The following is a 23,970-nucleotide window of genomic DNA, read 5'->3' as shown; positions in this document are numbered from 1 at the left end:
CACACACACAAATTAGAGATCTTTCCTGAGTTTAGTAATAATTTCAAAGATAAAAGCAATCAAATGGCACAAGTGAAGCAGGAGAAGTCTGGGACGTGAGGGGGATGCCCCAGGTGTTTCCTTCACACATTGCAGGCACGCTTCCTCGCCTGTAATACTGATGAGCTTTTAAAGTCAGACACACAGATTATTACCTCACAAACCTAGAATATGTAGGTTGTAAAATGACTCCATCCTATACACCAAATAGTTATATTTCTTATGTGACATTTCTAGAGGCCGTGCTTTGTAAATCCATAGATTCTGAGTTTGTTTTCTATAAGCAGTTCTGGACCACAGACTTCCTGCTAAAAGCACTTCCCCAGTAAGGACTCTGCTCCTGGCAGAGACTAGGACCCCATTTACAAAAAGGTCAGTTTTCAGTTATCTATACAAAGAAGTTAGAGTGAGTCTCCAAGTCTGACTGTGAGGGGAGACAAGGAGATCAATAGGCCAGTGGCTTTAACTCCTTTCTCTCCACTCTGAAATTTTAAAATATCTGTTTAATTCAGTGTTTCAGCAACTCAATTAACTAAGGAAAAAGTTTTTCAATGTTAGCGTTCAAGGAACATGTGTTGATAAACATTGAAATAGAAAATTTTAAGATTCTTTTTAGTTATGTAATTGTATAAATTATTTGAAACCTCAAACAGGATGCTTAATCTCTTTGAACCTCCTATTCTGTACATGTAAAATGGACGTGACATGATGGCCCGGTGGCATAGTGGTTAAGTTCTGTGCACTACAATTCAGTAGCCTGGGGTTCATGGGTTGGGATCCTTGGCATGCACCAACACACCACTCATCAGCCATGCTGTGATGGCATCCAACATACAAAATAGAAGAAGATTGGCAGAGATGCTGGCTCAAGGCGAGTCTTCCTCAAGCAAAAAGTGGAGGATTGGCAACAGATGTTAGCTCAGGGCCAATCTTCCTCACCAAAAAAAAAAAGGAGATGATACTTTTTTTTTTTTTCAGAATTATTGTAGGTGTTATAAATAATATATAAAATACCAATTATAGTTTAGCACAGAAATTGTCATACTTTAGCATTAAATATGTAGAAGGCTTTTGCACAATGGTATTTGAGTGCAGGTATAGATTTTTGTTAACTTTTCATAAAAAATAACTATTATTCAATTAATGCAGGTTTCACTCTCTAGTTTCTTGGTTCTACCCTCTGAGACATCCTTCCTTTGCAGCTGAATAGTTTTATCAGCCTACTTCCTGCCAGGAGAATCTGGGAGCTCTAACAGCCTTCTTTTATTTAATGCTGTCTCTATCCAATTTAGGTCAAACTGATATGTTTCTGATGGAACAATTTTCTCAGAAAGCTTGTGAGTCTTCCATATATTTCACAGGGGTTCACTGGACAGAAACCAGGTCCAAAGACTTTTTCTAGATAATCTCTTCTCTATCTCGGTGTCCTCCTGAGACGGTTGAGCAACAACACCCTTAATCCTCCTAGAAGATTAGACACTCTGGTCTGATGGAAAGGTTCTGTGAAGAACACTTAATCTCTCAAAAGCCTTTTGTGTGATTGTATAACTAAATACACTGACCTTTTGACATTTCTGAGGTTTTAGCAAAAGGTTGTATAATCAAACACACAGCCTTTTCTCTATGCCATACATTTTGGTGTCATTTCCTTTTTTTAAATTTTTTTTTTAAATTGCATATCTTTGGCTTATAACATTATATAAATTTCAGACATACATCATTATATTTTGACTTCTGTATGGACTACATCATGTTCACCACCACAACGCTAATGTTCATGCATCACCCTACACATGTGCCCCTTTGTCTCTTTCACCTTCCCCCTGACTTCTTCCCCTCTGGTAACCACCAATCTGTTCTCCAGATCTATCTGTTTTTTGTTTGTTTATCTTCCACATATGAGTGAGATCATACAACATTTGTCTTTCTCCATCTGACTTATTTGGCTTAGCATAATACCCTCAAGTTTCATCCACGTTTTTGTGAATGGTAAGGTTTCATTCTTTATTATGGCTGAATAGTATTCCATGGTATATATATACCACATCTTCTTTATCTATTTATCCATCTATGGGCACTTAGGTTGCTTCCAAGTCTTCATTATTATGAATAATGCTGCAATGAACAAGGGGTGCATATATCTTTTTGAATTAATGTTTTCATGTTCTTTGGATAAATAACCAGAAGTAGAATAGCTTAATTGTATAGTAGTTCTATTTTTAATGTTTTGAGGAATCTCCGTACTCTTTTTCCACAGTGGCTGTACCAGCTTACATTCCCACTAGCAATATACAAGAGTTCCCTTTTCTCCACACCCTCTCTTGTTATTTATTGTCTTTTTGATAATAGCCATTCCAACAGGTGTAAGATGATATCTCATTGTGGTTTTGACTGGTATTCCCCTAATAATTAGTAATATTGAACATCTTTTCATTGGCCTCTTGGCCATCTGTATGTCTTCTTTGAAAAAATTTCTGTTCAGATCTTCTGTCCATTTTTTAATCAGGTTGTTTGTTTTTTGTCATTGACTTGTATGAGTTCTTTGTATGTTTTGCACATTAACCTCTTATCAGATATATGGCTTGCCAATAACTTCTCCTAATTGGTAGGTTGTCTTTTCTTTTTATTGCTGGTTTTCTTTGCTGTGCAGAAGCTTTTTAGTTCAATACAGTCCAATTTGTTTATTTTTTATTTTGTTTCCCTTGCCTGAAGAGACCTATTCTGAAAGATATTACTAAGACTGATGTCAAAGAGTGTACTGCCTATGTTTTCTTCTATGAGTTTTATCAATTCCAGAGTTAATCCATTCTGACAATTTTTGTGTACAGCATAAGATAATGGTCTACTTTCATTCTTTTGCATGTGGCTGTCCAGTTTTCCCAACACCATTTATTGAAGAGACTTTCCTTTCTCCATTGTATGTTCTTGATTCCTTTGTCAAAAATTAGCTGTCTGTAGACATGTAATTTTATTTATGGACTCTCAATTCTGTTCCATTGATCTGTGTGTCTGTTTTTCTGCCAGTACTAAACTGTTTTGATTACTATAGCTTTGTAGTATATTTTGAAATCAGGGAATGTGACACCTCAAGTTTTGTTCTTTTTTCTCAGGATTGCTTTGGCTATTCAAGGTCTTTTGTTGTTCCATATTTTAGAATTCTTTGTTCTATTTCCTGAAAAGTGTGATTGGGATTCTGGTAGGGATTGCATTGAATCTGTAAATGGCTTTAGGTAAGATGGACATTTTAACTGTGTTAATTCTTCAAATACATGAGCATGGAACATCTTTCCATTTCTTTGTGTCTTCCTTGATTTCTTTCAACAATGTCTTATAATTTCAGTGTACAGGTTTTTCACTTCCTTGGTTAAATTTATTCCTGTGTATTTTATTCTTTTTTGCTGTGAGTGTAAATGGGATTGCATTTTTGATTTCTCTTTCTGCTACTTCGTTGTTAGTACATAGAAGTACAACTGATTTTTATGCATTGATTTTGTACCCTGCTACTTTACTGTATTTGTTAATTATTTCTAGTACTTTTGGGAGGGCATTCTTTAGGATTTTCTATATGTAAAATCATGTCATCCATAAATAGTGACAGTTTTACTTCTTCCTCTCCAATTTGGAAACCTTTTATTTCTTTTTCTTGCCTAATTGCTCTGGCTAGGACTTCCAATACTATGTTAAATAAGAGTGGGGACAGTGGGAATCCTTGTCTTGTTCCTGTTCTTAGAGGGATAGATTTGAGTTTTTCCCTGTTGAGTATGATGTTGGTTGTGAGTTTGTCATATATAGCCTTTACTATGTTGAGGTACTTTCCTTCCAAATCCATTTTATTGAGAGTTTTTATCATAAATGGATGCCACATCTTGTCAAAAATGCTTTCTCTGCATCTATTGAAATTATCATGTGATTTTTATGCTTCATTTCGTTAAAGTGATGCATCACATTGATTGATTAGCAGGTGTTGGACCATCCCCACATCCCTGGAATAAATCCCACTTGGTCGTGGTCAGTGGGATCATACATCATTCCTGTGTTTCGTATGCCAATGTTTGGCTGAGAATCTTTGCATCTGTGTTCATCAGTGATATTGGCCTATAATTTTCCTTTTTCTGTGTTGTCCTTGTCTAGTTTTGGTATCAGGCTACTGTTGGCCTCATAAATAGGAAGCATCTCTTCTTCTTTAATTTCTTAGAAGAGTTTGAGAAAGACAGGTATTAGATCTTCTTCGAATGTTTGCTAGAACTCACCAGAGAAGCTGTCTGGTCCAGAACTTTTGTCTTTTGGGAGGTTTTTGTTTACTGTTTACTAGTGATCGATTTATTCAGATTCTGCTTGTGCCTCCAAGGTTGCTGGTGCTTTGCTGCTTATGGTGTTGCTGCAGTCTTGTCTGTCATTTCTGACTTTCAGCATCTTTTGTTTTATGGAAGTGCTGAGTCTTTTCGAAGTTCTGGTTCCTTTTTGTTTAACAGTTTTCCCCTCCATTTATCTCTCTTCTCTTGTATTTTACTATAAACAGCAAGAAGAACCCGGTCAGCACTGTAGAGAAAATTATTTGGAAATTTCCCTAGCTACTTAAGTTTTATCTATTACAAGTTCTGCTTTCCACATAACTGCAGAATACAATTGTACTATGTTTTCTGCCACTGTATAATAAGTATCCTCCTTTCCTCTGGCTTCTGATAAGATGATCTTTTCTTCTGAACCCTCACAAAGTGTCCCCAAGTCCAACTTTCTACCAACAAATCTGTTCAAGCCAATCTAGGCTTTCTATATTATATGTCCCCAAATTCTTCCAGCCTCGACCCACTGCCCTACTCCAAAGCTACTAACACATTTTAGGTATTTGTTACAGCAACATGCCATTTAAGGTTCCAAAATCTGTATTAATTTTTAATGGTCCACTACAAATGATCATGAATTTAGTAGTTTTAATCAACATAAATGTATTAACTGACAGTTTTCATAGTCAGGGGTCTGGCTAAAATCTCAGGGTCTCAGCTAAAACCCAGGTGTTAGCAGAGGCTTCAGCCTTCTGCAAGGCTTGGGGTTCTCTTTGGGCTCACTGCCTCTTGACAGGATCTAACGCTCATGGCCATAGGACTCACAGCACCTCCTTTCTTCAGGACAGCAGGAGACTCTCTCTGCATGGGCTATGACAGTCTCACATGAAGAATAACCCAATCAAGGGGCAGCTAATCCATCAAAATCACAAATCCCACCACACTCAAGAGGAGGGAGCATATGTACTGGGGGGGTAGGAGTCTTGAAAGCCATCTTAGACTTCTGCCTAGAACATACATATTCATATTTTTGTCTCTTTTATCTGTCCCAATTCTGAAAGCTTTGTTTTCTCCCACAGGTAGTGTAATTTTATCATGTTATCTTTTTGGCTTAGCATTTAGTTAATCCTCCTAATGTAGAAACTCATTCTACCCTCAGTTCAAACAAATCTTTTTCTATTGTATTGTTCATTATTTTCTTTTGTCCATTTACTTGATTTGTTCTTTCTGGATCCCTAATGGAAGTATCTCGAACCACCTGGGCCTAATCTTCACTTTTCTTAAATTCTCTTTTATAACTGTCTTACATTTTAGAAGAATTTCTTCAGTTACATAAAACACTTTCTCAAATTTCATTGAGATTTTAATTAGAATTGTTTTAAACTTCCTTTATAGATCTTTTTCTCTCTAATACTCAGTTTAATCAGTTCTAAAATGGGTAAATTAATGTCTACTTTGTAGAGATACTGTAAAGTTTACAGATAACTTATTTAAAGCTGTTACATCATGGCTTGCCACAAAGCAGGTTTTCAAAAATTTGGGGGCTGGCCTGGTGGCACGGACATTCCACTTTGGCGGCCCGGGATTCGCTGGTTCAGATCCTGAGTGCAGACATGGCACTGCTTGGCAAGCCATGCTGTGGTGGGCGTCCCACATATAAAGTTGAGGAAGATGGGCACGGGTGTTAGCTCAGGGCTAGTCTTCCTCAACCAAAAGAGGAGGATTGGCAGCAGTTGTTAGCTCAGGGCTGATATTCCTCAAAAAAAAACTTCAAAAATTTCTGTTATGACAAAAGTAAATAGAGGATTGAAAAATATGAGCATATGATCTTTGTATTGTTACTGAATAAATATTCATTATGTCCAAGGAATTATTCTAATACCTAGGTATCCAAAAATAGATAAAAGAAATTTAGAAAAGAAAAAAACAATCAAAAGAAAAGACAAAAAATTTCTGCCTTGTAAAATCTCATTCTAGAATCATTTTAGGGTATTTTCTTTGGTTGTAGAGCTTGGCCCTTTTTTTCATGCTGTAATTTTTCTATAAATGTTTAATGGTTATTTTTAAAATAAACTGGCATTGAATATCAGTGGAAAAAGTAGAATTAGTTGACAAATCATAAAATACTTTTTTTTATTCATAGAGAAAAAAATTAAAATGGTCTCCTTCCTTACACCATACATAAAATTAATTCCTTATGGATCCAGGACTTCAATGTGAGACATAAAATATTAACTCTATCAAAAGAAAATATAGCAGAATATATTTATTTCCCTGAGGAAAGAAAAGGTTTCTTAAATAAGAGCCAGAAAGAATAAACATAAAAGTAAGAATTAATAATTCAATTACACTAAAATTATGACAGAACAATTACAACACATGTAACTGATTACAGTTTAATACTTGGAATATACACGGAATTCCTTTGAATCTATTAAAAAATACATAAGCAACATAATGGTGAGATTGTCATTTCATAGCAGGATACAAAGAGATGGCTAATAAACATATGAAAAAATTTTCAAGTTCATTTATAATCAAGAACACGAAAATTAAACCAGAATCAGTTACAAATTCATATGCATTAGACACAATTAAAAAGTCAGAAAGATTAAATGAGTGTATGGAGCAATGACATCTCTCACATACTCATGAAGGCTGTGTCAATCTGCATAACATTTTGTAAAACAATCTGGCATTATCCAGAAGAAGTGACGATATGCACACCAGAATTAGAATTCTCATTCTAGAAATAACCTAGAAAAATGATGTATGTTCAAGATGAGTGCACAAGAACAAGAATGTGCACACCGGCATTGTCTACGTTAGCATATGACTGTAAACAGCCTCAATGTGCATCAACAGGAGAGTGGACAGAGAAAAGGTGGACCATTCATACAATGCAATACCATCTAGCAATAAACATGAAAGAGGTAGAGTTGAAAAGAACCACTCTGATGTATTTCGGTAAACCAATTATCGACCAATTAAAGTAAATCACAGAAAAAATCATACAGCATGATTCCATTTGCATAATATTGAAAAACAGACAGAATTAGGTATTATATTGTTTTGTGATACCTTTCTATAGAGAAGAGAAAGTGGCTCATTAATGGTGAATGATTATAGAGACTGGAAAACATAATGGTTTTAAGTATGGACTCAGGAATTAAATTTCTCTGGTCCCAGCTCTGCCTCTAATTTACTGTGTGACCTTTGTCCCTTGACCTACATCTCAGTGCCTCAGTTTCCTCATCTAAAAAGTGGGGTAATAATTGTACCTGTCTCACAAGATTATATACAGACAGATCAGTTTGAATTTCTCTACGTGTTTCTTTCTCAGACTAAATTCTAGATGGTGCTTACCTTTAATGGGGATGAGGAAACAGAAGGATGAATCTGACAGGTGTCCACAGGGCTCCAAACATGTCCTTAAATCACCACATGATGTGGTTGGTACCTTCCCGGTGATATCTTTGTTCATTCTTTAAACTGCACACGTACGCTCTATACCTCTTTTCTGTGTCCTAGCTCTTATATATTTGAACTTAGGTTTTAGACTATAAAACTATTTGCCCATTTCTTTCTCTTAAAAAGAGCAATATACCATTTAAACTGCAAACTCCAGATTAACAGACTATTTTACTTTTTCTTCTATTTCCAAGAATTAGTATTCAAATATTACTTGCTACTAAATTGACTTCATTTTAGACAGCACTTGATACACACACACAAATTGGTTTTTAATCTGTGCATTTGATTACGGTGAAACTTCTAAGGAATAATCTATTTCCTCTGGGCAAGGGTTCATTTGTAAGATGTAAAACTCTTCATTTACTCCAAGAATTTAGTATAGTTTAGTAAATTTGTAGCCGGAGGAGACTTTAGTTTAATTCATATTTAAAGGAGCTAACGTGCAGTGAAATCAAGTTTTCCCAAATGGCTTAGTGTACTGTGCAGCTCCTCCCATCGCTTGTTAGAGTCTCAGGAAATGTGTGAGCATTTCTTGCAGCTCTGCTCCAGCAGCTCAGGAAACACAGGCAATCGACCTCTGCATTTGTGTCCCACCTTAAACCAGTCCCGCCTTCTAACACGGTTTGCACTAACTAAAGTCTGTCCTGATATCTCATCTTTGAACTTTCCTTTTCATATCGACACTTCCATCGTAACCACTGTCTGGTTCAGCTGTTTGTGTCTCTGGGATGTGGAATCTTGACCTCTTTGGATCCCATTCTCTGAAGTTTCCTTTCCAGGTTTGTGCAACCCTGAACTCAGTCCCAGCCCCAAAACCCCAGACCAAGAACCCAGGCCTGTGGAGTGGGTTACACACCAGTGGTTTGGCCCACAATTATTGCTAGTGAGCATCAGAGTTGAACCCAAGACCCATCTGAACATTTTTCTCCCTCAGTGTGGCACAGCGGATCTGTGTGGGCACGTGTCTGCCTTGACCTGCAGAGTTTCCTCACTATCTCCAATTTAAATACTAATAAATTTCATCTGATGAGCAGGGCACCTTATAGGCTAAATGTAAACTGGCATATCCCCTTGGACTTTGTGACAATCAGTCCTGTCGACTCTCTTAGCTCATCCACTAATACTCTCCTCCAGTCCAGGCTGTTCAGACACATGGGCTCCTATTTTCCTCAAAAAATAAGTAGTGTGGTTCCATACTTGGGCCTTTGCATTTCCTGCCTCTCTGCTTGGAACTCTCTTCCTAGATGTCCAGATGGCTCACTCCACCCCCTCCATGTGCTTAAGTAGGATGTTGTTGGTGAGGCGTAATCTGGTGATTTCACTTAAGGAAGCCGGGCCTTCCTCTCCCGACACTTTCAATCGGCCTTGCCTGCTGTGATTGTTTTCTCCATAGAAGTTTGCACCTCTGACAGAGTATGTATTTTAACTGTTTGTTAATTATATTTCTTCATCAGCAGAAACATATGTTCCACGAGGTCAGGGTTTTTTATTTGCTTTCTTATTACTGTATACCCACTGCTGAGAACATAAGAATTGCTCAATGAATGTCTGGTGAAAGGAAGGACAAAGGAAGGGGGAAAAATAACAAGTGAAAGTCAACATAGCTTCATAACCACTGATACCCAGATCATGAACTGCCTGCCATCTTATATTGAGGGATGGCCAGGCTGTTCCCTTTCACAGTTGTCTCATACTATCTTATTAAATCTCTGAAATATCATAAATTATTTAATTAATTGACCTTGCCAAATGGAAAAGAGGAGTAGAAGTAAAGATGAAGTGTGAAAAATAGCTTGTTTATTTTTTTATGTATCTTCATTCCTTTTGCCTCTTTGCATTTCTTTTTTCCTTCTTGTTTCTCTTTCTCCTTTTTAACCTTGTGCCTTCTCCTCCTTTTGCTCCTTTCCCCTGTTATTATGGCTAAATGCATCTGTGGCAGCAAACCACAGTGAAGGGCAGAGACTATTGAGGGTCAGTGAAGCACACAATGATGCGGTTAATCTGCCTTGAAGAGTGTCTAAGGAGGAAGGGGCCTTGTGCTGAAATTGGATAGGGTTTTCTGTAAATCAGCTGCCTCCAATAAGGATTTGATTTAAACTAAACTAGATATTGTGTATTACATTGCTATCAGTTGCTTAGAAACACCTGCTGATGAGGAAGCATTGTAATGAATCATTAAAAAACTGAGAGTGTTCTTCAATTAGCTTTTATTTCTTTTTTTTTTTTTGTTAGGATTATTATTTTCCTTTCTGAAAAGTATTTAAGAGTAAATGATAAAAAATGAAGAAGATTCACTGTTTAAAGAAAAGTTTAAACCATTTAACATTGGGCAGATTGCCTGTCAATTTGCACATGGAAAGGATGTTTATCATGGAATTACATAGTGTATTTTGGGATATCATTTGTTGATCTTCCTGCCTCCAATCAGGCACACATTAACTGATCCCTGATTATTTTGCGGCTAGAATCCCACTCTGCATAAACCTCATGGTGCATAAATCCACACAGCATCCATCCAGAATGCCCTGAAATAAAGCAAATAGGAATATATAATGAAGTGTTGGTCATGTCCTTAACTTTAAATTAGAACTTGTAGCCTGGAATTATAAGGGTGAGCAGAGAGTAAATACACACAAACCATTGTCAAAGACCTTAGATGTGAGAACAAACCAAAATCAGCAGCAGCTGTTCGTGACAGGCAAGAATGAGTCTGCACTCAATATGCATTCTTGGACAAGGGACTGGGGAAATATAAGATAAATCCTAAACAAATAATTCTCTATCTCTTTCTTTAAAACTTCCTTTAAAATGTTATATAGCATTTCCCCTGAATCTATTGTTCTGCCTCAGGAGATTTTTATGAACTCCCTAAAACTGTATGTAAAATTTTGTGTGAATGCATGCATGTAAATTTTTCTAGAGTGTGAGTGTATAGTAATCTTAGATAATGTTTTTTTTGCTGTCTGTGACTCCCCAAAAGAAAAGGACTACTGCTCTATAATCTCTTGGCAATTTGAAAAACAACATGAGAGAAGCATCCGGCTTTCTGTTCATTGTGGTACTTTTATTTGACAGCAGTCCAAAGGGCTGCCTGAGTGAAGGTTCTCTGGTTACAAGAAACAGAAGCCCAATGACCCAGCTGAAGTGCTCAAAGATGCCTATTAATCTGAGTGCTGATTGGCAAACAACGGAAAGAGAATCTAGTTGTTTGAAACAGAAATTTAATTTATTGGATGAATATCATGGAGTTCCTGGAATTGACTGGAAGATTAAGGAGCCAGGTTTAAAAATATGGGCAGCAACGGAGGCAGGCCATCAGAGGAACATCAAAATCCAGACATGGAAAAAGTGTGGTGAAGCACTCATTTCCAGAGCAGAGCCATGCATGAGATGGCAGCACTTCCAGAACACTGTGCACCACCACTCTGCTGACGCTTGAAAGAAATAGAAATGGCCCCAACTTTTAATCACTTGATTCTTTGCAAAATCCTTTATATCATTTTGTTCATTGGCATAAATGGAAATGTTGCCCATCAATATTTTGCACAATATCTTTTTGCATATTTGAAAATTGATTGATAGTTAAGGCTGTGCTTTGAACTTGAGACTAAATTTTTTTCATGCAGTTTGAATTTCCAGATAATGCAGACAATAAATATATATGCTTTTAAGCGGACAGCAATAGCAGTCCAAACCATGCCATTTCTAAACTATCTATATTTCACATGAATAAATTTGTATTAGAGAAATTAGAGAAAAAAGTCCATTTATAAATAAAGTCCATTTTATAAATAAATGAAATACCAATCATCGTTTACATTCAACTCTTTGAGACCATTCTCTACTTAGGGCTGAGATAAACAAATCAAACTCAAATCAAATTATGGAAAACAAAGTTCAGTTAAAGATTTAAGTAAGAAAAATGAATGTAACAAGACAAAAAAATAGTTCTGATTTAAAAAGTACCTATTAAAATATTATAAGAACTCTATAAATAAAAAAGCCAGCTGAGTATAATATTGAACATGATGAACATGATCATCTTAATATCCTACATAATATCCTGAGTCATTACATTTATGATCTTGTAATTGGGCCTGATTAGCAGCAAGTTTCAGGCAATCTAGATCCTTGCTACTCAAAGAGTGGCCCATGGACCAGCAGTGACAACATTGCTTGGAAATTTTTAGGAATGCAGAATCTCGGGCCCCATCCCAAACTTTGAATTAGATTTTGCATTTTATCAAAATTCTAAGTTGATTCACCTGTCCATTTAAGTATGAGAAGCACTGCTCTAGTTCTCAATTGCTACCCTTTTTTAGGACTGTGATTTTAACTAGGAAAGACTAAGGATTAAGAAGAATCATCTGGAAGTATTTTAAAAATCTCAACACCTGCCCTATGACCAGATTATGCAATATTCTTTCAGTAGAGTCGGCATACGTGGTCCATTATGAATTCTCTTCAGAAAACTCCCCAAATAAATGTCTTAACCCACCCTTTCTGGTTTGAGAATGTCTTAGTTAAAAACATGCACCCCTTAATAACAATTTCTAGTTCTTTGATCCATCATGCAACTTAGGACACGAGTCACCAGTTACTGTTACTAGCTGTATGATCCTGATCAATTGGCTTACACTTTCACTCATTTACTTCATCTGTCAAGTGGGGATAACAATAGTGCCTATGTAATAATGTTTTGAGAGAATTAAATGAATATGTAAATGTAACATGTTTACAATTATGGTGGTAAAATATGCATCAATGAGAATGTCAATGACGAAGCTAGTAACGGCAGTGGTGGTGGTAACCCTCCCTAGCACAGAAGGATCCTGACTATATCTTGACTTTTGAATGCAAAATACATAACTTAGAATATGAGTTCTAGATTTTAATTACAAAAATACAACAGTTTTAACAATGTGATTTTTCTCAAATCATCATATAATGCACATCTCTCCATTTGTTAAAGAAATTGTATTCAATAGTATAAGGGTTTTTCTTAAAGACTATTTACAAAGAAACTATTAATGAATTAAGATGATGGCTTGTTAATAGCCCCTGATTACCATCTCCCAAAGTTCCCAATGAAATATTCATGACAATATATAAAGAAAGGTAGATTACAACCACATATAAACTAGCGTTCTTGGTCATTGTTCTGTCAGAAAGTATGAGATTTCCCATTACCAAGGTGGCAATAGAGTCCAATGACAAAATACTGCAGCTAGTGGGAAAGAGGTAAGAGGTCTCCATCTACCCTAACTTTGTACTCCCCGCCTCAGAGACATGGGCCTTCACTAACTGTAGGGAGCTCTCCCCTCATCTCCTGCACACCTAAGACTATTTATTTCCTGCCCTTAATAGTCCATTGGCATACCATTTTCTCCATTTATGTGAAAACCACATTTCGCATTAATGCAAGACCGTCAAGGATAGAAGTAGACTAGCAGGGTGTCCTGAAACGTTGATATTTGAATACTGGAGTCAGAAAGAATGGATACAGAAGAACTTAAGGGAGCTGTACTGTTCTTGCTCTGCTCTTTAAGCATGTACAAGTTACAGTACACTTCAAGTAACTTCTAACTAAATTCTTCTAGATATAGTCATATAGCTAAGTAGGCACATACATATTTTTATCTATCCTTTGGACCTGCGTAAAATAAATGAAGGGCACTAAAATTTGGCTAGGGGTTTCAGTTTAAGGTCTGAGAAAAGGATTAAAATAGCAATCAGGTGGACAATGATTGGAGCCAAAGAGAATTTATCCAAGCAGTTGATTGGCAAACACCAGGCCTAATTTATTTTAAAGATGAGTAACAGAAAAAATAATAATAATTAAAACAAACAACAAAATGCAAAAAAAAAAAACTTTTGGAATTTAAAAAACATCCTACAGTATAAATGGAAAAGAAGAAAAACATACGTTCAGTGGAAAATAAAAAGGAAAATTTTAATACAAGAAATACAATTCAATTTTAAAGAGATTTTTATCCAAAAAAATCAAGAAAACATTGACTCTGTTGACATGAGAGATGAAAAAAATGATAATGCAACTGGAGGAGATGAAAAGGGACCTGATTGATGGGTGTGCATCTAGAAAGGGGGGAGCTGGCTGACCCATCCATGAACACTTGGGCCAGACCCTCGAGGAGTGCTGATTTACAGGTACATCACATGAGAGAGGCCACATGGAGCCGGCATCAATAGATGTTAGTCACATCTATTAGTGTGAAATAGTGTGAAGGGGGGAATGGTGCACAGGGACACAGGAAAGGAAAACTCTAAGGAAACCAAACAGAAAAAAAATGCTTAAATGGTGCACTTTTTGGCGTAGAAAGCAGAAATTACAATTCAAGAATTGGATCAGTGATATGGAGAACAAATAATAGAAATTTCCCCCATTTTATGGGCAAAAAGAATAGAGCTATGTCTTTTGTACTGCTAAAAAATACAAAGCACACTCAAAATAATTCTATGCATTAAATAAAATAACAGTGAACTGTAAATAATTGAAACTTAGAAGTACAGGTAGAAGTTATATACACCTATTTATGGTCGGCAACTTCCAAAGTGCTTTCATAAACTGAAATTTCGTAAATTGAAATCATATTTACATACTCACATGTACTTTAAACATTTTGCACAAGAAAAGTGTGACTTTTAAAATCAGAAAATATTTGTTTGTTAGCAACATTTTTGTTACACATTTTCAGATGTGAAGTTTTAAATGCGCCCGCAGTGCTGAGACCACAGTTTCTCTCTGTCACGTTAGATGTCCTGTGTCTGAATGAGAGAGTCGTTTATTCAGGTAGACATGCTCTCTAGCCCAAAGAACAGATCAGCCAGTCTCGCAAATCAAGAAGTCCCATAGACCACAATCACGGAAAGTCTTTTTCTGAGATATTCTGGAAGAGTTTGGCTTTAAAAGACGTTGTCCCCGCTTGTTTGTGATAATCACTCCACAGTGAATATGTACATTAAAGCATCACACTGTACATCTTAAATCTATACAATTTTTATTTGCCAATTACACCTCAATAAATCTGGAAAAAAATAAAAAGCAGGAAAAACACACTATTAAAAGTATTAAAATATAAACCTTTTTACTTTCTTCTGCATCCTCTCTCTCTCGACCTGTTATGGTGTCTTTTGTTTTTAGAAGAACAACAAAAAGTTCCACCCCTTTGTCAGTCTCTCTATTGAAAATATATGTAGTGAAGATTCTGATCTGGGGTTTAAAAATATGATCATCCTTCACACATTCCCAGGTAACCATTGACATTTACTTTTGTCACAACTGGGACACTAAATAAAACAGTACAAAAGATGTACTAGAATCCATCAGTACGATGGGGAGAAGTAAAGGGAAGGGTGTTAGAGTTTCCTTGTAAAACATGGGTGCCTAGTAAAATGGAAATTTACGATACAAAATAAGTATTTTTAGTGTAATTATGCCCCATGCAATATTTGGAAAATATAATAAAAAATTGGTTGTGTTTCTGAGATTCAACTGTAACCAGAATCCCGTATTTTTATTTGCTAAATCTGGTAACCCTAAGAAGGCTTGCTCCCCTGACTGAAGGTGAAAAACGTTATTTTCACATTTATTCACTATTTTCGCATTTATTCACTAACACTGAGCACTTACAAAGTGTACAGCAGGGGCCGGCTGGGGCCAAGTGGTTGAGTTCCCACGCTCAGCGGCCCAGGGTTTCGCTGGTTCGGATCCTGGGTGCACACATGGCACCACTCCTCAGGCCATGCTGAGGCGGCATCCCACATGCCACAATCAGAAGGACCTACGACTAGAATATACAACTATGTACTGGGGGCGTTTGGGGAGAAGCAGTAGAAGAAGAAAACAAAAAGATGAGCAACGGATGTTAACTCAGGTGCCAATCTTTAAAAAGAAAGGTGCTATATACACAGAGGAAGGACCAAATGCTATAATAACATGGTTTATCGAACTGGGGTGTCAAATCAAATCCAAATTTGTGTTCACTATTTTATATGAAATCTTCAATGTCTATTTGCTCCCATATTATAAACTCCTAAGATAGCATACCATAAAACAAAATTTTAAAAGATAATTTAAGGATGTGTTACTAAGGTTATATATTCATAGGGACACACTGATGCAGCTCTACACTCCAGGATGTGCCGAACTGCTCCAACACAACAGAGAACAAAAAGGATTCTGGAGAAATGGACTATATTTAGGAGAAACACCACTTATATTTCAAGTTAAACTGTTAATTTGTAACAATAGTGGCCCTGTTAACAACTAATAGCTTATCGGTTCATAAATATAGATTTGTTTGGAAAACAAAGCATACTTTGGTTTTATTTTTGAAATTCTATGTGAAATATACAATCTCTTACTCAAGATTTATAATAATTCAATGATGTTTAGGTAGGGGGCCTTTGATCTATATAAAAGTTTATTTTATATCAATATTTGAAAGAAAAGTTGACAAATATCCCAGTAAATTAAGAATCACTGTCTATAATAGTGAAATGCATAAATCATATACCCCTTTACTTTTAAAATATCACAGATATTATTAGTATTTTTAACAATAACAAACACAGCCTCCAATACTTTACATATACTTTCGAATCTGCCCTTCATGATACTCAACCTTTGAGACAGGAGCTACCAGGATTCTCCTTCCGTGGATGAGGGTTAGTGAGCTGGATCACACGCCCGCAGTCAGTGAGGAGCAGAAACTCAGTTTGTCCATGAAAAACGAATTTAACCAATCACGTTTTATAGTAAAGTTATCCTAATACTTACAAAGTCTAAAAATATTTAATTCATCTTTAATATCAGCACCTCTCCAACCTCTTCCATCCCTGCCACCAAATTCATCTTCCTGATCCCTCTCACTCTGTAAGTTTGTGTGTGAATGTGTGTGTCTGTGTGGAAGAGAGAAACAGAGAGAGTAAAACAGACAGACCGAGAGAGACAGAGAGAGAGGTAGAGAGAAAAAGAGAGAGAGGGAATTTACTGGAAAGTAAGATAGGAAGGGCTATAGTAACATCTTTCCTTTGATTTCTCAATTCTGAAGTCTCTGAGAATTGGGGTAGGACAGCTAAAGGAAGAGAGGAAACCAGAGCGATGAAATGTGCTGGAAGGGAGTGGTGACCAGCTGATCAGATGCTGAGGCAGGGGACAGTGCACCACAGGGAGGGAGGCCAGCAAAAGAGGCACAGAGACAGGTCCCGGTCAGTGAGGACACTCACACTGGAGGGTGACACCACACAAGGTCAGGATTAATAGGTGAACAGTACAGGAGAGGTGGGAGACCCGCCTGAGTGAACTAATGATAGCTCATAACGATAGGGTGCAGACTGAAGTGGTTATAAAGATGAAGTGATTTTTTTTTATTAATTGCAGTAACATTAGATTATAACATTATGTAGCTTTCAGATGTACGTTGTAATATATTTCAAATTCTGTGTCGATTACATCAGGTTCACCACCCAAAAACTAATTATTCCTTCCCCTCACATGTCTAATCACCCCCTTTGCCCTGCCCCTCTTCCCCTATGGTAAGCACAATCCAGTCTCCAATGCTATGTGTTTGTTTGTTGTTGTTTTTATCTTCTACTTATGGGTGAGATCATACAGTATTTGACTTTCTCCCTCTGACTAATTTCACTCAGCATAATACCCTCAAGGTCCATCCATTGTCACAAATGGCTGGATTTCATCATTTCTTATGGCTGAGTAGTATTCCATTGTGTATATATACCACATCTTCTTTATCCATTCATCCCTTTTTGGGCAGCTAGGTTGCTTCCAAGTCTTGGCTATTGTGTATAATGCTGCAATGAACATAGGGGTGCAGGTATCTTTATGCCTTTGCACTTTCAATTTCTTTGGATAAATACCCAGCAGTGGAATAGCTGGATCATATGGTAGATCTATTCTTAATTTTCTGAGGAAACTCCATACTGCTTTCCATAGTGGTTGCACCAGTTTGCACTCCCACCAGCAGTGTACAAGTGTTCCCTTCTCTCTACATCTTCTCCAACACTTATTATTTCCTATCTTGTTGATTATAGCCATTCTGACCGGAGTGAGGTGATACCTCATGGTAGTTTAGATTTGTATTTCCCTGATAGCTAATGATGTTGAGCATCTTTTCATATGCCTGTTGGACATCCATATATCTTTTCTGGAGAAATCTCTCTTCAGATCTTTTGCCCATTTTAAAATTGGGCTGTTGGGTGTTTTGTTGTTGAGATGTATGAGTTCTTTGTATATTTTGGATATTAACCCCTTATCTGATATATGGTTTACAAATATCTTCTCCCGATTATTAGGTTGTCTTTTCGTTTCATTGATGACTTCCTTTGCTGGGCAGAAGATTTTTAGTTTGATGTAGTCCCATTTGTTCATTTTTCCTCTTGTTTCCCTTGCCCGGTCAGACATGGTACTTGAAAATATGCTGCTCAGACCAATGTCAAAGAGCATACTGCCTATGTTTTCTTCTAGAAGTTTCATGGTTTTGGGTCTTACATTCAAGTCTTTAATCCATTTTGAGTTGATTTTTGTGTGTGGTGTAAGGTAATGGTCTACTTTCATTCTTTTGCGTGTGGCTGTCCAGTTTTCCCAACACCGTTTATTGAAGAGACTCTCCTTTCTCCTTTGTATGCTCTTGGCTCCCTTGTCAAATATAAGCTGTCTATAAATGTGTGGGTTTACTTCTTGGCACTCAATTCTTTTGCATTGATCTGTGTGTCTGTTTTTGTGCCAGTACCATGCTATTTTGATAACTATGGCTGTGTAGTATATTTTGAAATCAGGGAGTGTGATACCTCCAGCTTTGTTTTTTTCTCGGGAATCCTTTGGCTATTCAGAGTCTTGTTGTTCCATATAAATTTTAGGACTGTTTGTTCTATTTCCATGAAAAATGTTGTCGGAACTTTGATAGGGCTTGCGTTGAATCTGTAGATTGCTTTAGGAAGTATGAACATTTTAAGGATGTTAATTCTTCCAATCCAAGAGCCCAGAATATCTTTCCATTTCTTTGGGTCTTCTTCAATTTCTTTCAACAATGTTTTATAGTTTTCAGTGTATAAAATTTTCACCTCTTTGGTAAAGTTTATTCCTAGGTATTTTATTCTATTTGTTGCAATTGTAAATGGAATTGTATTCTTAATTTCTCTTTCTGCTACTTCGTTGTTAGTGTATAGAAATGCAATTTTTGTATGTTGATTTTGTATCCTGTGACTTGACTGTATTCATTTATTATTTCTAAAGGTTTTTTAGTGGATTCTTTAGGGTTTTCTGTATATAAAATCATGTCATCTGCAAAGTTAGGAAGTTGCCCCTCCTCTTCAATTTTTTTGAAGAGTTTGAGAAGGATAGGTATTAAGTCTTCTTTGAATGTTTGGTAGAATTCACCAGGGAAGCCATCTGGTCCTGGACTTTTATTTTGAGGGACGTTTTTGGTTCCTGTTTTGATCTCCTTTCTGGTGATTGGTCCATTCAAATTATCTACTTCTTCTTGGTCCAGTTTTAGAAGGTTGTATGTTTCTAAGAATTTATCCATTTCTTCTAGATTATCCAATTTGTTCACATATATCTTTTCATGGTATTCTCTTATTATCTTTTGTATTTCTGAGGTGTTTGTTGTAATTTCTCCTGTTTCATTTCTGGTATTATTTATTTGATCCTTCTTTCTTTTTTCTTGGTGAATCTAGCTAAGGGTTTGTCTATCTTGTTTATCTTTTCAAAGAACCAGCTCTTGGTTTCATTAATTTTTTTTTACTGTGTTTTTATTCTCTATTTCATTTATTTCTGCTCTGATTTTTATTATTTCCTTCCTTCTGCTGATTTTGAGCTCTGTTTGTTCTACTTTTTCCAGTGCCTTTAGATGCCTTTTTAGATTGTTTATTTTGGATTTTTCTTCTTTGTTGAGGTAGGTCTGAATTGCAATAAACTTCCCTCTTAGAGCCACTTTTGCTGTATCTCATAGATTTTAGCATGTCATATTTTCGTTTTCATTTTTCTCCAGGAATATTTTTATTTCTCCTTTGATTTCTGCCATTGACCCTATCGTTGTTCAGTGGCATTATCTCCACATTTTTGTGGCTTTTCTTCCTGTAGTTTATTTCTACTTTCATACTTTTGTTATCTGAAAAAATGCATGGTATTATTTTGATCTTCCTAAATTTATTCAGATTTGTTTTGTGGCCTAATATGTGATCGATCCTGGAGAATGTTCCATGTGCATTTGAAAAGAATGTGTATTCTGTGTTTTTTGGATGGAATGTTCTATATGTATCTACTAAGTCCACCTGGTTAAATGTGTCATTTAAGGCCAGTGTTTCCTTATTGATCTTCTGTCTGGGTGATCTATCCATTGGTGTAAGTGGAGTGTTATAGTCCCCTACTATTATTGTGTTACTGTCTATTTCTCCTTTTATATCTGTTAATAATTACTTTATATATTTAGATGATCCTATGTTGGGTGCATAGATACTTACAAGTATTATATTTTCTTGTTGGATTGTTCCCTTTATCATTACGTAGTGCCCTTCTTTGTTTCTTGTTACAGATTTTGCTTTAAAGTCTATTTTGTAAGTATAAATAAGTATTTATAAGTATTGCTACCCCTGCTTTCATTTCTTTGCCATTTGCATGGAATATCTTTTTACATCCTTTCACTTTCAGTTTGAGAGTGCCTTTAGGTCTGAAATGTGTCTCTTGTATGCAGCACATACATGGGTCTTGTGTTTTTGTCCAATTGGCCACACTATGCGTTTTGATTCCAGCATTTACTCCATTGACATTTAAAGCAGCTATTGATAAATATGTATTTATTGTACTTTTGTTCCTTTTTTTCCTGGGTGACTTAGTAGTTCTTCTCTGTTCCTTTCTTTTTCTCTTGCTCTCTACCCTCGTGGTTTGATGGCTTTCTTCAGTAACATGTTTGATTTCCTTTGTCTTACTTATTTACTTATTTACTATAGGTTTCTCATGTGTGATTACCATGAGGATTCTATATAATGTTCAATGTATATAACAGTCTATATTGAGTTAATAGACTCTTTAGTGTGACCTCTTCCTAAAGCTCTACTTTTTCTCTCTCCTCCTCCTTCATTTTATGTTTTTGAAATCATATATAATCTCTTGTTTAGTGTGTGTTGATCCATTACCCTCTTATCATTGAAATAGGTAATTTTAGTACATTTGTCTTTTAACTTTCATATTATCTTTACATATAGTTGATCTGCTACCTTTACTATATTTTTACCTTTACCAGTGATTTTATTGCCTGGTTTTTGGGGTTTTTTAAATAGTTTTTTTATCCCTATTTGTGGTCATCACTTTCCCTCTTAAATAAGTCCCTTCAGCATTTCTTGTAGAACTGGTTTCTTGGTGCTAAACTCCTTTAGTTTTTGCTTGTCTGGGAAGCTGTTTATCTCTCCTTCCATTCTGAATGACAGCCTTGATGGATAGAGTATTCTTGGCTGTAGGTTTTTTTCTTTTAGGGCTTTAAATAAGTCATGCCATTCTCTTCTTGCCTGTAGGGTTTCAGCTGAAAAGACCCCTGATAGCCTTATGAGGTTTCCTTTGTATGTCACTTGCTGCCTTTCTCTTGCTGCTTTTAGGATTCTCTCTTTATCTATCTTTAACTTTGTACGTTTTAATTATAATGTGTCTTCGTGTGGGCCTCTTTGGGCTTATCTTGTTTGGAGCTCTCTATGATTCCTGTACTTGAATGTCAGTTTCCTTCCTTCACTTAGGAAAATCTTCAGCTCCTATTTCTTCAAATAAATTTTCTGCCCCTTTGTCTCTCTCTTCTCCTTCTGGGACACCTATAATCCAAATGATAGCACACTTGTTATTGTCCCAGAGTTCCCTTAGGCTGTTCTCATTCTGCCTAATTCTTTTTTTCTTTGTTCTGTTCAGCTTGAGTGGTTTCCTCTAGTCTTTCACCTCGCTTGCTGATCCGTTCTTCTGCATCATCTACTCTACTATTGAGTCCCTCTAGTGAATTTTTCATTTCCAGTATTGTATTCTTCATTTCTCATTGGTTCTTTTTTATATTTTCCAGTTCTTTGCTGATGAGGTCAGTGTGTACATCCAGTTTTCTCCCAATATCTGTGAGCATCCTCATGAGATTTTGTTTGAACTCTTTGTCAGGATGTCACTTATTTGTTTCATTTAGTCCTTTTTTGGGGGTTTTGTCCTGTTCCCTTGCTTGGAATGTATTCCTTTGTCTCCTCATTATGCCTCTTCCTCTGTGGTATTTCTACATATTAGGTGAGTCGGCTAAGTCTCCTGATTTTGGAGAAGTGGCCTTATGTAAGAGATGCCTTATGAGGCCCAGCAGTGTGCTTCCCTCTTATCACCAGTCCAAATGATCCAGGAGTGACACCTTTGTGGGTTACTTGTGTCCTTCTGCCTTGGCAGGGTTGCTCTTAATGCAGGTACCCAGGGAGTCTAGTCTTTCCTTCCCTGGCCAGCTGTTTGTAAATGCCACTTGGGGATCCTCAGCGCCATTAGCTACAAAGTCTGACAGCAGCACACTCCTGTTACAGTTTTCCTCTTAATTGGGTATGTACTAAGTGTAGCTGGTTGCTGGGCTCAGGGACTTACGGTTGCTATAGGCCTCAGGCTTACAAGGCTTTTGTCAGTTCTCTTAGGAGTGCAGCTGAGCGGGGCTGGCCTTAGGCATGGGAGCACTCAATTGTTTCAGGCTTTGGAAGGTGGGGCTGATCCTTTTTATGGCTATTTGTGAAGCACAGGTCTTCTGTGGCTGATACACTTCATGCCTCCCCCCCCCACACACACACACACTGTCAACACCGTCCTGGTCCCTGCATACTTCCCAACCCCCTGGAGCACACCCCCATACCCCACTGCAGAGGCCCCCACCTCTCCACCAATGCCCCCCACAGTTCACCTGGTCCTCACATAGGCCCTGCCCTACAGAGGCAGACACCCTTGCCTGCCAGTAGAGGATCAATGCACACCCAGTCAATGCAGGCTGACAAGTAACCTGAGGGCTTTCTGTTGAGAGGGCAAGTCTCTAGGGTGGACTACCTGCCCTGGCTGAACTGGATTAAGTCTGTGCTCTAGTGGGTGTGGCAGACCCCTGGGCTAACAGGCCAAGCGAAGAACCTCAATGGCATCCACAAGGTCTGTGTCAGCACGCCTGGACCAGCTCAGAACAATGGCCACCACCAATGTCTCAGTCTCCGGAGAGGTCTCTCCTCTGACTGAGATGCCCCCAGAACCCACCAGGTGAGTCTCTTTTCATCAAAGGACTGTCAGCCTTCTCTCTTGTGATTTTAGTTTGCTGAGATGGGTGAGTTTGTGCGTGGGCCCTTTAAGACCGAGGTCTTTTCAGCTTTCATCCAATAGCTTCTCTGGGGGTATCCTCGCTGCAGTTAATAGCCAGCAAAGCCAAACAGTAAGACCCTCATCTCAGTTCTTCTGAGTCTGAAGGATGCTTATAACAGTATTGGCCCCGGCTCTGGACCTCACTCCTCCAGGGATGGCTGCATACCTTAGGGTGGCTCCCGCCTGGCCAACTGAAAAATTCTGCTGCTACTGAAGATGGCTTTTTTCCTTTCTAGCAGGAATTTCTGCCTCTTCTGCTTGAGTCGGGACTGTCCCTTGTTGTGGGGGTTCTTTTTATCCAGTTTTCAGTTTTCTATCCGGGGCAATTTTTCCAAAAATAGTTGTAACCTGGTTGTGTTCATGGGAGGTGATGAGTTCAGAGTCTGCTTACACCACCATCTTGACAAGATCTCTAAGTAATGTTGAAAGTGGCATTTGGTGTCATTTTTAAAGATGAGTGGTAAAGCAAATATTTTATTCAGATCTCTCTCCTCTCTCTCTTTCTCTTTCTTACTTCCATTCCTCTATTGTTAATGTGGAATGAAGTTTAAAATCCAATTCACATCAGTTCTTTTCAAAAGGTGTAAATAACATGAAGGCCTCAGGCCCACAGGGGACCAGGGGTGGACCCGCCTCATCAGCTGGCTTTTACTGCCACCTGGTGGTGAGAAGGAGTCACGAGTATGACTGGCGCAGGATCAGGCGAGGCCTATCTGTGACTGGAGGAAGGCATCCCAAACTTACTGAAGATTTCATTGTAATTCCTTTTTATATTTTGTAGGCACAGAGCTTTCATTGTTTTTA

Source organism: Equus caballus, chromosome 29, assembly GCF_041296265.1.
Source record: "Equus caballus isolate H_3958 breed thoroughbred chromosome 29, TB-T2T, whole genome shotgun sequence".
Taxonomy (NCBI): domain Eukaryota; kingdom Metazoa; phylum Chordata; class Mammalia; order Perissodactyla; family Equidae; genus Equus; species Equus caballus.
This window is presented reverse-complemented; position numbering follows the sequence as displayed.